General features: G+C 41.5%; 1 pseudogene across 1 annotated transcript in view; it reads right to left on the minus strand.

The window, feature by feature from the left end:
* The window catches only part of LOC146673281 (uncharacterized), a 41,211-nt pseudogene that overhangs the window by 9,999 nt on the left and 19,031 nt on the right, over positions 1-12,181 (minus strand). The window contains exon 5 of the transcript XR_014910463.1: positions 6-12,122. The product of XR_014910463.1 is annotated as an uncharacterized LOC146673281 (transcript). The remainder of the gene's footprint in view (positions 1-5; positions 12,123-12,181) is intronic.

The raw sequence follows: 12,181 nt of genomic DNA on the forward strand, positions 1-12,181 counted from the left end.
TTTACCTGTTTCACTACGTTTGGTTCGCTTCACCGTGGCCTGTGATGATGCAGTCGCTGGAATGGATTCAGGTCTGTCTCTGGGCAATTCACTTATAAGAAAAATCACAGTTACAATAACAACAGTCACACCTAACACTACCATTTTTCTCCAATTCCCCCTCAACCAGCCTAGAGAAGTTAACATGATTTAAATGTAAATAAAAGGCTCGTCTGTTTACATCTCTCCCTCACAGAAGGCTTCTCTGCAGAGCATCAAATCTGCATGGCAAAGTGACACACTTTAGGTGATCTTCATCCTTGGGAAAAGTGGTGTCAACTATTTCCCAGTCTCCTAGTATTTGTGCCTCACACAGAAACACAATTCCATCGCTGGACTTCCTCTGCACCGTCACTTTTAGAGCTTGGCACGCTCTCTCCATCCCTCGAGTTCTCATGTTCCAACGCTGCTGAAGGTTTAAGGCAGAGCACGTCGTACACCTTAGTTGTCTTCCTCAGCGTCAACATTGAATCTTTCATTTTATTTAAGATTTTGCTGTGGGAAGTCTCCTCTTGATCTCCTGGAAGCTCAGTAGCACAGCTCTCTGTGTGATGTCCGCTGTGCTGAAGATGATCTCTGATCCTCCTGAAGCCTCTCTCCTGGCCTCAGCTCCCATCTTGTGGACGATCCTCTCAGCCACTCCTTCTCATCATGGCACCTCACGACATCTACAAATTCAAAAATGACACTCCTCTCGCCACACGGCTTTTGCCATGTGTCAACTCCCCAATGAGACATGCACAAGAATGTTGCACATTCTCTCTAAAGCAATCTCCAGGGTTTCCCACTTGGAGCAGCCATACTCCAACCTGTAACCCTGTGTAAAAACATTAATCAGCAGTCACATGTTAAGCTTGTTTAACTCCCAGCTCCACCTGGAGCCTGTAACCTGGAAGACAAATCTGTTAAATCAAACTTCACATTTGCAACCAACTATAGATCATGAGAGTGATAAAGTACTCAGCATAACAGACAAGTATCATGTGCAGGTTTTCTCCAATAATTAAATCACTATTATTACCATAATTTGTCCCAAATCATGAATCATCCCAATTTATTCCACAATTAATCTGTGACTTTCCTTAAACAATTTCACTCCACCCATTTTATCACTTTGAGTTCAATAGTGGCAGGCTAATGAGCCCATATTCAACTATTCCATAAACACTGCATCCCTTATTTGTTTTTCTCATGTCACTTGTCCACTTCTGCTGAATCCTCCACATGCACTCTTAAAGAAAACAAACATTAGCAGCACACATGGATTGTGTGGTGGGCAGGCGTCGGCCATCCACATTCCAGAGGTGCCATAAAAAGACCATAAAGTTAGCCATCCATAGCTGTGGAAAGAAGTGACACTAGTTTTCAACACAGAAAATTTCTCACATGTTATTCACATTGTCAAAGTAGCCTTCACATTTTCCCAACAACACAGTGTAACAGCATCACCAACTCATAACCTGTAGTAGAGAAACAAACATCCACCAATTGTTCTGTTAGAAATCACATCATCAAATCACATGAAGAACTGTAATGCTGTAGAAAAGAATGCAAATGTTAGCGCTGCGCAGGTGTGTACACACTTTCTCACAGTAACTTCTGTGAGCAACATGAATAACACACCCCTGGTAGATTCACAAACACAGAAAATGGCATTTAAAAGGTGAAACCATCACGCAACCTCGAATGTTGCTGTCATCTTTCTGCTCCTGTAAAAGGAAACACATAAATTCATCCACCCTTTTGTCCTGTCTAGGTGGAGCTTAACCTTGAGTCGTGGTTAAGTCTTGTCAGCTTTTACCAGTCAGTCAGTTTGTTTTTATTTCCATTCATTCATTCATCCATTCTTTCTATCTTTGCTGATAGTGGAACCTATCGTCGCATTTAGTTTCCACTTTCAGCAAAATGACGTCATTTCAAAAGAAAAAGAAGAAGAACTTTAGATCGGATTTCCTCGCTGAATCTTTTTTAGGCAGGGACTAATTGTCCCAAATAAGTGGCTTTCTCCAGAGCCCATTTTAATGTGGAGAAGCTCACTTATAACAATTTTCTTTACGACGTGTAGCACTTTTAATTCCCGACGTGCAGATCTGCTTAAAGAGAAGAAATTCACAAACAAAAATCAGTGCACTGTTCAAAAAATAGAAATAAAAATTGACAAATAAAACTGAAAAACAAAATAAAAAATAAAAAATACAGAAGCCCGGTCTTAAGACTTGTCACGGAATATTCTTTCTCTTATAGGTGAGAAAACACCCATAGTTCAGTAACAAAACAAAACAAAAAACAAAACAAAAACAAAAAAATCTGCTAGTTTCACTCATTTAAACTCTGGCTGCAGGATTCTGTTCACCCCTGCTATCATGTTCCCCAAAATAATACTAATTCAGTCGTCTATGTATCAGTTCTCAACCCACTCACTAAAACAAACAGGATGATGGTAACAAAATTACCTACTTAAAATTGTGTTTGATCTTCATTACATGTGTGTGTCGGGTTAATACATGTTCTGTTTTTATGTATCCTTTTATGTACCTTCCCCCTTTTTTTGAAACAAAACTCCGTTCACTCCAAATTTTGTTTCAGAAACATCTAAATGAAAAACTCTGTCATAGTCAGGCACAGCTAAACCCCAAATGCTTGCAGGTTACCATAGGCAACCACACTGTGTGTTGTCAACCCCTTCCACAAATGCCCTCTTTTAATGTGTAACACTTTGTGTATGATTTTTAAACAGACTCACATGCTTAAGATGTTGTCTAATCTTCATGAGCTCTCTTGTGTTTGTGTTAGTAGGGTTAATGCATGTTCTGCTTGTGTATGTGATTTTGTATATGTTTCTATTTTCGCAGTGTTTCAGACTCCTTCTCAATTTTCCAACTTAAGCAGTCAGATTTCTTTTCCCCAGGTTTGCTAACCCAAATTTTGATTTCCCACATTAAATAATTCCCATGTGTTCTCACCTAGTCTTCTCACTCTGTTGTCCTCTCCCACTTCAACAGTCCAATAGCCGGCAGTTCTCCTTCAGCTTTGTCCTGTGTTCCACTGTCTCTTCTTGCCATTTTACTCCAAAGGTGGCAAATGTTAAACTCCAACAGTCTCCTCAGTTCTCCTCAAATGTTCTTGTCACATGCACAGTGAAGTTGCAGCTTGTTGGAAACACAGTGCCATTCATCCAATCAGGCAGGATGATGGGTTTGCTCTTCTTCTCTGATGCTGTTTGTTCACATTGCTGCTGCTTGCTGGGACTCTTTGCTCAGGACTTTGCTGCTGTCCCTTTATCTGCCATGTTATTGCTCTTTAGAGCTGCATTCCTTGTCTTCAGGAAGGAGTGAGAGCTCGCTTGTGAGGTTGAGAAACACATGGTGCTGTAAATAAGTTAGCCAGAAACTTGGCCTGCATGTTTCCAATGATGTTAAACTATGACTTTCTTCCAACCGCTGCATGTGGAAAATTGATTCAGGTCTGCTTTTCACCTGAAAGTGACAAACTAAGACATTTTCATTATTATTATCAGTGCTTAATCAACACACATCTCTCTCTCTCTCTCTCTCTCTCTCTGTTCTTGTGAACAGTCCTTTCTTAAAAGCAGAAAATGAGACTGTAGTTGTTCCTGGCTGATCAACACAAAACCTTTTTCCTATAATTTTTTTCATCTACAATATAAATTCTCTCTTTTTCACTCTTTTTTTTTCTGGTGCATATTATGTGTGGTGTCACCTGTGTGGTGTCACCTTTCCATTTTTCTAACAGTACACTTGCATACCTCAGTGCTTGTCTTCCTCCCCCTTTTGTGGTGGTCTGGACACTGTGTCAATCCTCCACTTCCAGGCAGTCGCTTGTCTCCCCGGATTCCTTAACCTAATTTGATTCCCCACACTAAAACAGCCGCCTCAGCCCTCTTCTGCTCCTTTTCTTCTCTCCCACTTTTCAGTCCAATGGCAGTCAGTTTTTTCAGCTTTGTCCCGTGTCTCTCTTTGTCCCACTGTCTCTTTCATTGCCATCTCACTCCAAACATGGCAAATGTCAAACTCAGACAGTCTTCTCAAAAGTCCTTCACACACAGTGAGGTTGCAGCTTGCTGGAAACGCATCTCCATCCATCCAATCTAGATGGTGGTTCTTCTCTTTCTGATGCAGTTTTCCCACAGCGCTGCTGGACCTCTCTGCTCAGAACTCTGGTATTGTCTCTTGGACTTCTGTCCACTGTTGATGTTCATGCTCGTGCTTCTGAAACTGCACTCTGTGTCTTCAGGGAGAGCTTCCTTGGAGCTTGCTTGTTCAGGATGAGGACGGGAAACTGCAAAACAATTCAGCCAAAAAATTCTGGCTGGGTGTTTCTATTTCTTCTAATGATCTTAACCTATAATTTTCTTCCGACTGCTGCCCGTGGAGAATTGATCCAGGTCCGTTCCCCACCTGTAATCGACAGACTGAGAGACTTTCATTATTCACTGTGACTGCATATGTTTTCATTACTCCTAAAGCAACACATCTCTACTTATTTTGTTTTGAACTCTACTGACTTTAAACCCCAAAAATGAAATTTTTATTTGGTCTTAACCGCAAACACAAAAATCTTCTTGATTTTGTTGTTAATTATTTTCATCCACAACACTCCAAATTATGTTTTCTTTTGTGTCCAGCAGGGGAAGAAGGTGACCTGTAGCGTCACTGCTTCCCCCAGTTGGAGACAATTTCCCACTCACACTTCCACACTTTTTATTTTCTTTGTTTTCATGATTTTCTTTCTCTCTTTTTTTTTCACCCCATTGTTTTACACCCACATATTAACCTGTTAACTCACTCCTCCAACCTCATTTTCCTTTCACCCCAACAGCTCTCATACAGTCAGCAATCAAATTCTCCATTCACCCTTGAGTACTTGATCACCTTTAAATGTCACTGTTAATTTTATCAATTAATTTATCATTACTTTATAACTAATCCACTCTTTAATTTGCTTTATTTACTTTAGTTCACTTTCTCCTCTTTGATCACTACGATTTCTTAACTATTTATTATTTCACAAAAAAATCAACTAATGTACTTTGTCTCCCTCTTTGTCATCAAGGAATTCACACACACTCACGGGCTGGTCACTCGCCCCCACCTTTTCTTTCTCTCTCACACACGCACATTTTGCTCTTCGTTCGTTCCACCTGTGAACCCCGCCCCTCGAGGCTGGCTCACACACACTTCATGCTTCTCGCAGTCCCATTCAAACTTTCTGCGAGACACTTCTTCCTCTGCTTATTCCGGACAACGCCCTAAGCGGCACACAAAGCGGATGCCGTCCGCTCGTGCACCTCACAAATTATTCAAACTGCGCCACGGACTCGATACCGCGGTTTCTCTTCCCCTAAAAAATATAAAACCAAATTAAACCCCCCAATTGACTTCAGTTTCCAACAATTCGCGACACGGCCTCCTACCGCGATTTCTGCACACCATAAACACACACTTTTAGACACGAATTCTTTTTGTTACTTCAATTGACTCCCGTACTTCAGACGAGACGCCGACTCTAACGGCGCTTTCACACACACACGCAATCTACACACACTGCAGTCAGTGGGCTGAGCCAAGCAGTCGTTCTCTCACTAACAAAGCAACTTGCCCCCACTCTCATGCACATTATCAACCACGACTAGGATCCAACACCTAGCTTTAGTTATTTAGGGCGCCCTCAGTGCCCAGGTTACCAACCTGGCAAATCCCAAGGACGCGTCCAACCAAGGGTGGAGTTGCCAAACTCGGAGCGCACACGGCCCTTAGCCGGCGACAAAGCCTTTCGGCCCCGCTTTCTAACTAATAGTAACACAAATTTCCTGCTTTAACGCACGAGGACAGATCACCGCCACTTTTTTCTAATAACTAAGACGGATCAAACACCGCCGCGGATGAAACACCGATTCTATTAATCCGTAACAAAAATCTGCTGCTTTAACGCACTGAGATTTTCTTACAGGGCGCTAAACATCAACTTGGAGTTCTTACAAAAGTCTCTTGCTTTAACGCACTGAGACGGACGCTAGCCGCCTTTTTTTCTACTGAGTGAATTTACACTGGGATACGTTCAACTTAGCGAACAGATAATTTAGGCTTTAAACAATATGCACGGTTCGAAAATAAACAGGTCGTGCTTACCTTTTAATCATGTGAGCTAGCTCTCTGTTCGCCTCGTTTCACGATCTCAGCTCCGCCAATTCATCTCTGGGCCTAGAGCGAATCCCGAGGGTTTCGGCACCAAAACTGTTGAGAAATCAGTTTTACCCCGGTTCTTTTCATTCCTCGAGCGTCCAGAGATGGCACCGGACTCAGTAGTCATTTTCATCTTCATTTATCTTCATTTAAGCATGCACTTCTAGAAGGGAAGAGAGGCCGGTGTCCCTCTGCAAAAATCTTCACCCCTTTGTTAGTTACAGCCAGCTTTATAGAGGTGACCCCATCATAAAACCCCTTACGGTGTGCTGGAAACTCTGTGTCTGTGTCTATGTGAGTGCTCGTGAGTGAGTGTGTGCGCATACCTGTGTGTATGTGTGTGCACATGAGTGAGTGTGCGTGTGGATGTGTGTGTGTGTGTGACCGTTAAAACACTGTGGGTGTAGGTGACTCCCTAGAGGTCATAAAACCCCTCTCACTTCCAGACCACAGTTACAAATCTTGAGACCCCCACCCTAAGACATCCTCTGGGGAATTTCCACTCAGAGGGCGAGGTCTACAATCTACTCCTACAATCAGCCTTTATTATAGTGAGGGCAGTGTCAGTGTCTCTACAACAGTTCTACATTATATTTTAACACATTTCTAAACTTTAAATCAGCTAAATATTCTACAGAACATATGTAGCAACCCTGCCGCCCGCCTTATTTAATCTATTCATGTATTTTAAATCATATACATTCAAACAGAAATCTATTCCTTTATGGACATTGAACCAAGTTTCAGTGACGGCTATAACACTGAAGGGGTGAGAAAATTGTTGCAAGTAGTCCTTAATGAAATCAAAATTAGAATACATACTTCTGCTGTTAAAGTGAATTAATGAGAGCTTCCCGTCTAGGTTGATTTTTTTTTTTTCATATTGTTCCTGTGTGAAATAATTACAATTTTTAACAAAAGAAGAAAGAAAATTACTTTCAGAATCTATTTCTGGATCTATTATATTATGCTCCTTATATTCACAATCTAGATCAATTACTTTCTGTTGGAGAATTGATTTCAACATGTCTGTTACGCCCCACTTAAAAACGAAGTGTTGACTGGAGTGAGGGGTAACGCAAAGTGAAAAAGAACACCTGAGCTACTGGAGAATAGGCAAGGCAAGGCAAGGCAAGTTTATTTGTATAGCACAATTCAACAACAAGGTGATTCAAAGTGCTTTACAGAGACATTAGAAACAAGAACAAATAAAAAGCATGATTTAAAATTGAATAAAACAAGCAAATAAACTAACTAACTAATTAACAAACAAACAAACAACAGTATATAAAATCAAAACAGATAAAATCAGAACAGTAGATAAAATCAGTAGTTAAATGTAAGTTTTGAAATTTAAGCTTAAAGTGTGGATTTGGTGCTTTATTCAAATGCAGCTGAGAACAGGTGAGTCTTCAATCTGGATTTAAATAAACTGAGTGTTTCAGCTGATCTGAGGCTTTCTGGGAGTTTGTTCCAGATATAAGGAGCATAAAAGCTGAATGCAGCTTCTCCGTGTCTGGTTCTGACTCTGGGAACTGATAAAAGACCGGATCCAGATGACCTGAGGGATCTGGATGGTTCATACTGGGTCAGGAGGTCATTGATGTATTTTGGTCCTAAACCATTCAGAGCTTTATAGGCCAGCATCAGAACTTTAAAGTCTATCCTCTGACGGACAGGCAGCCAGTGTAAGGACCTCAGAGCTGGACTGATGTGGTCCACTTTTTTGGTCTTAGTGAGGACTCGAGCAGCAGAGTTCTGAATGAGCTGTAGTTGTCTGACTGATTTTTTAGGTAGACCTGTAAAGATGCTGTTACAGTAATCAAGCCTACTAAAGATGAATGCATGGACTAGTTTTTCCAGGTCCTGTTGAGACATCAGATCTTTTATCCTTGATATATTCTTGAGGTGATAGTAAGCTGACTTTGTTATTGTCTTAATGTGTTTTTCTAAGTTTAGGTCTGCATCCATCACTACACCCAAATTTCTCGCCTGGTTTGTGGTTTTTAGATGTATAGATTGAAGTTCTCTGGTGACCTGTAATCGTTTTTCTTTGGCGCCAAAGACTATTACCTCAGTTTTGTTTTTGTTTAGCTGGAGAAAATTGTGGCACAACCAGTCATTGATTTCCTCAATGCATTTACCAAGAGCCTGTACAGGGCCTCGGTCTCCTGGTGACATTGTGATATATATTTGTGTGTCATCTGCATAGCTGTGATAGTTTATTTTGTTGTTCTTTATAATCTGTGCCAGTGGGAGCATGTAGATGTTAAACAGAAGGGGTCCCAAGATGGAACCTTGGGGAACTCCACATGTGATACTTGTCTGCTCAGATGTGAAGTTACCTATTGATACAAAGTATTTCCTGTTTTCTACGTATGTTTTGAACCAGTTTAGTACAGTTCCTGAAAGACCTGTCCAGTTCTCCAGTCGTTTGAGTAATATGTTGTGGTCAACTGTATCAAATGCTGCACTGAGATCCAGTAAAACTAGGACTGACATTTTTCCACTGTCTGTATTCAGACATATGTCATTAAACACTTTGGTCAGAGCGGTTTCAGTGCTGTGGTTCTGTCTAAAACCTGACTGGAAGGCATCGTAGCAATTATTCTGTTTTAAGAAGTAACTGAGCTGTTGGGAAACTGCTTTTTCAATGATCTTACTTAAAAACGGGAGATTTGAGATCGGCCTGTAGTTGTTCATTTGTGTCTTGTCAAGATTGTCCTTTTTCAGTATAGGTTTGATTACAGCAGTTTTTAGTGATTCTGGAAACACACCTGATAATAAAGAAAAGTTGACGATCTGTAACAGGTCTGACTCTAAAGTCTTTGAGACCTTTTTGAAAAAACTTGTTGGCAGGACATCTAAACAGCAGGAGGAGGAGTTCAGTTGACCTAAGATGTCCTCCAGGTCTTTGCTGTTAATAGGTTGAAACTGTTTCATGGTGTTTAAACAGTTTTTTGGTGGACACAGTACATATCCTGGATCTGCTGTTGATGTCTGCTAATAGATGTCATTAAACAAGATTTATTGCCCAAAACTACTACAATAAAAACAAACACAGGGAAGTTCTTTTCTTCAGGGTCTCCAAGGCCAAAACAACAAACAAAACACCCCCTTTAGCTAGAAATCAAACCAAGTACTCACTAACCAAAACAAAATACAATGGCTGAGCTCCCTGTCTAACCAAGAACAGGAGAAAACAGTTGAAACAAAAATGGCAGAGAACCCCTACCTGCTTCCACAATGATGAACTAATTAACACAATAAGGGCACACCTTTGCTTACAATAAAAGAAAGGAAACCAAAGTTCCACAGGCTTTAAGTTCTCACACACATACACACTAAGGCCCGCTGCCCAAAACACTACAGCTCACAGCTCTGGCAGAAATTGGGGAAGTGGCAGGAGTGTGGCAGTTTAGGATGGCAAACTATATGCTCTGGCTGATGAGCTAGAACACACCTCAGCTGCGGCTCATGAGGCAGACCTGCAACACAAGAAAAGGAGAAAAAAAAAACCTCTTCTACAAAGGGAGAGTCACTAGAGGTCAGCGACCGTAACAGTGTCCATGTCATTTCTTCAGTCACCTTTCCCCCCCACTATATGTTAATAGACCTCTCTGCATTAAATCATTCTCTGGCTCTCTTCCACAGCATGTCTTTGTGCTGTTTCCTTCTCTAACTCCAACACGTCACGGCAGATGGCCGCCCCTCCCTGAGCCTGGTTCTAATGGAGGATTCTTCCTGTTAAAAGGGCGTTTTTTCTTCCACCTGTTGCCAAATTGCTAGCTCAAAAGGGGGAAGTTTGATTGGATTTTTGACCCTTCAGAGGAAGCTCATTACCACCACATGTATCCATGACCTCAGTCTTTGGTCACTAGCCAAAACCACAGATGAGGGTAGTTACGTTGCTTGACCAGTAAATCGACGGCTTCACTTTTACGTTCAACTCTCTCTTCATGACAACAGATCAGTGCAACGTTTGCATCACTGCACCTATGACCCCGTCTGTCAGTCTGAACATATTATACTGCTTCAGGTTCGACAGGTTATTCTGAGCTGCTGATTATATAAGCGCTATAAAAGGTTTTTGAAGACTTGTTTCTCATACTTTTGCCATTAAAGGGCACACTAGAGGCGAGGAAATCTACAGTGAATTTAAAAGTTGCAGAATTTGACATGTGTTTCCAGGATATGGTTATCATGCAGGACATTGTCAAGTTAATCACAAATCCATGTCTTTCTATTGTTGCTGAAACTGTATCCACAAATACAGGGATGGCCAGCTCCAGGCCCAAGAGCTGGTTTCCTGCAGGTTTGTGACCTTGATCCGGCACAGCTGACTTAATTGGGAAAAATTACCCCATCGGCATTTCTAGAAGTTCTCTAGAGGCCTGGCAATGAACTAATCATCTGTACCAGGTGTATTGACCAAGGGTGTTATCTAAAACCTAAAAGACACTGGCTCTTGTGTACAGATGGGTATTATTTAGGTTTTATCCGATACTGGTGCCAAACCGGTACATTTGAATCCGTGCCGGTACTTAAACAGTGCTCGAACCGGTGCTTAAAAAATAGAGGACACAAACTTTTTCCAAAAAACCTCTTATGTTTAGCTGTTGTTCGTAAAAAGATAACAATGTTAGCCTTTTCTGCAGCTACAGGGCATATATGGTATCACTCTTGGCTGGAAGCAGTGCTTAAAGAATGGAAAAAACACAAATTTTGTCCAAAAACCTCTCTTTTTTAACTGTTTTCCACTTTTTCTTTGGTCATTTTGGCCTTTTTGGCCAGGGTGAAGGGAGTATCTGCCATCAAAAAAGAAGACAGCCGCATGTAAATACGATGATGTTTGCTAGTTCACCTTACATGCATTAATATAATAACGTGGTTAGTCTACTCAACGTAAATTACACACGAACAACATTAAGCTACTCACGCAGAGAAGAAAGGCTGCACTGCCATCATCATCCATCATAATTTCTGCTACACTGGCAGGGCTAGGGGCCAGGACTCTACTCTTCGGGTTTTGGGGGGATGTTGCTAACTCCAGGTTCGATAACATGCACTACACCCACAGTAGATGTGCAAGCTATCAAATACGGTGCATTTATTGGCTTTTAAAAAAACGCTATGTGTCGCCAGGTGTTTCACCAGATTTTGAGGTGTTACCTTCTTTGCACAGTATCACCTTAAAGCACTTGTTGCAGGCTGCTTAGTTTGCATCTTTTGCTGTGAAGTACAGCCACTTCGCCTTGGGTATTTTTAATCTGTAGCTCTGCTGGAAAAGAACGTACATACCTGGGCCCGCCTACTATCCTGGGAAACGTAAAATGATTGGCTAGAATCCAAAGTGTATGACATCTCAGGGAAAAAAAGCACCAAAATGTGTGCTGCTTTCTGGTCTGGTTACTACAGTTTATGTGGTACCGGATACCGGTAACCATCCCTACTCTTGAGGCCTGGAGGTGGTCACCCCTGTACTAAGATGTAAGGATGCTTTTTCTTTACCTTATGAAGTGGACATGGAAACTGCAAAGTGACAATAAACTGCAGTCTAGGGCAAACATTTTTGTCACAGTGTGGATTCCCTTATGGTTTTTCATTGAGCTTATGTCCAGTGGTGAAGGATGACCCACACTGGTCACAGATGTGCTTTTTGACCCCACTGTGGAGAGGTCATGTATTTTAATGTACTTGGTGTGTGGAAGCCTCTCCCACATTCTTTGCAGTAGTTCATTTTGTCTCCAGTGTGGCTTTGTTTGTGGTTTAAGGTCCCGTTGATGATTGGAAGTTTTTCTACAAAGGTCACAGAGAAGCTTTCCCACCACCACAGTGACGACAGGGTTGAGAACTGGATCCATCTGTGTCGCTCTGATTCTAAACAAAGACAGTGTAAGTCAGGGAATTCCTTTAACGTTTTTATCCTGAATGTCGCC

This window comes from Rhamphochromis longiceps, linkage group LG3, assembly GCF_057381845.1.
Source record: "Rhamphochromis longiceps isolate RC_006_pf linkage group LG3, R_longiceps_female_GT1.1, whole genome shotgun sequence".
NCBI lineage: Eukaryota > Metazoa > Chordata > Actinopteri > Cichliformes > Cichlidae > Rhamphochromis > Rhamphochromis longiceps.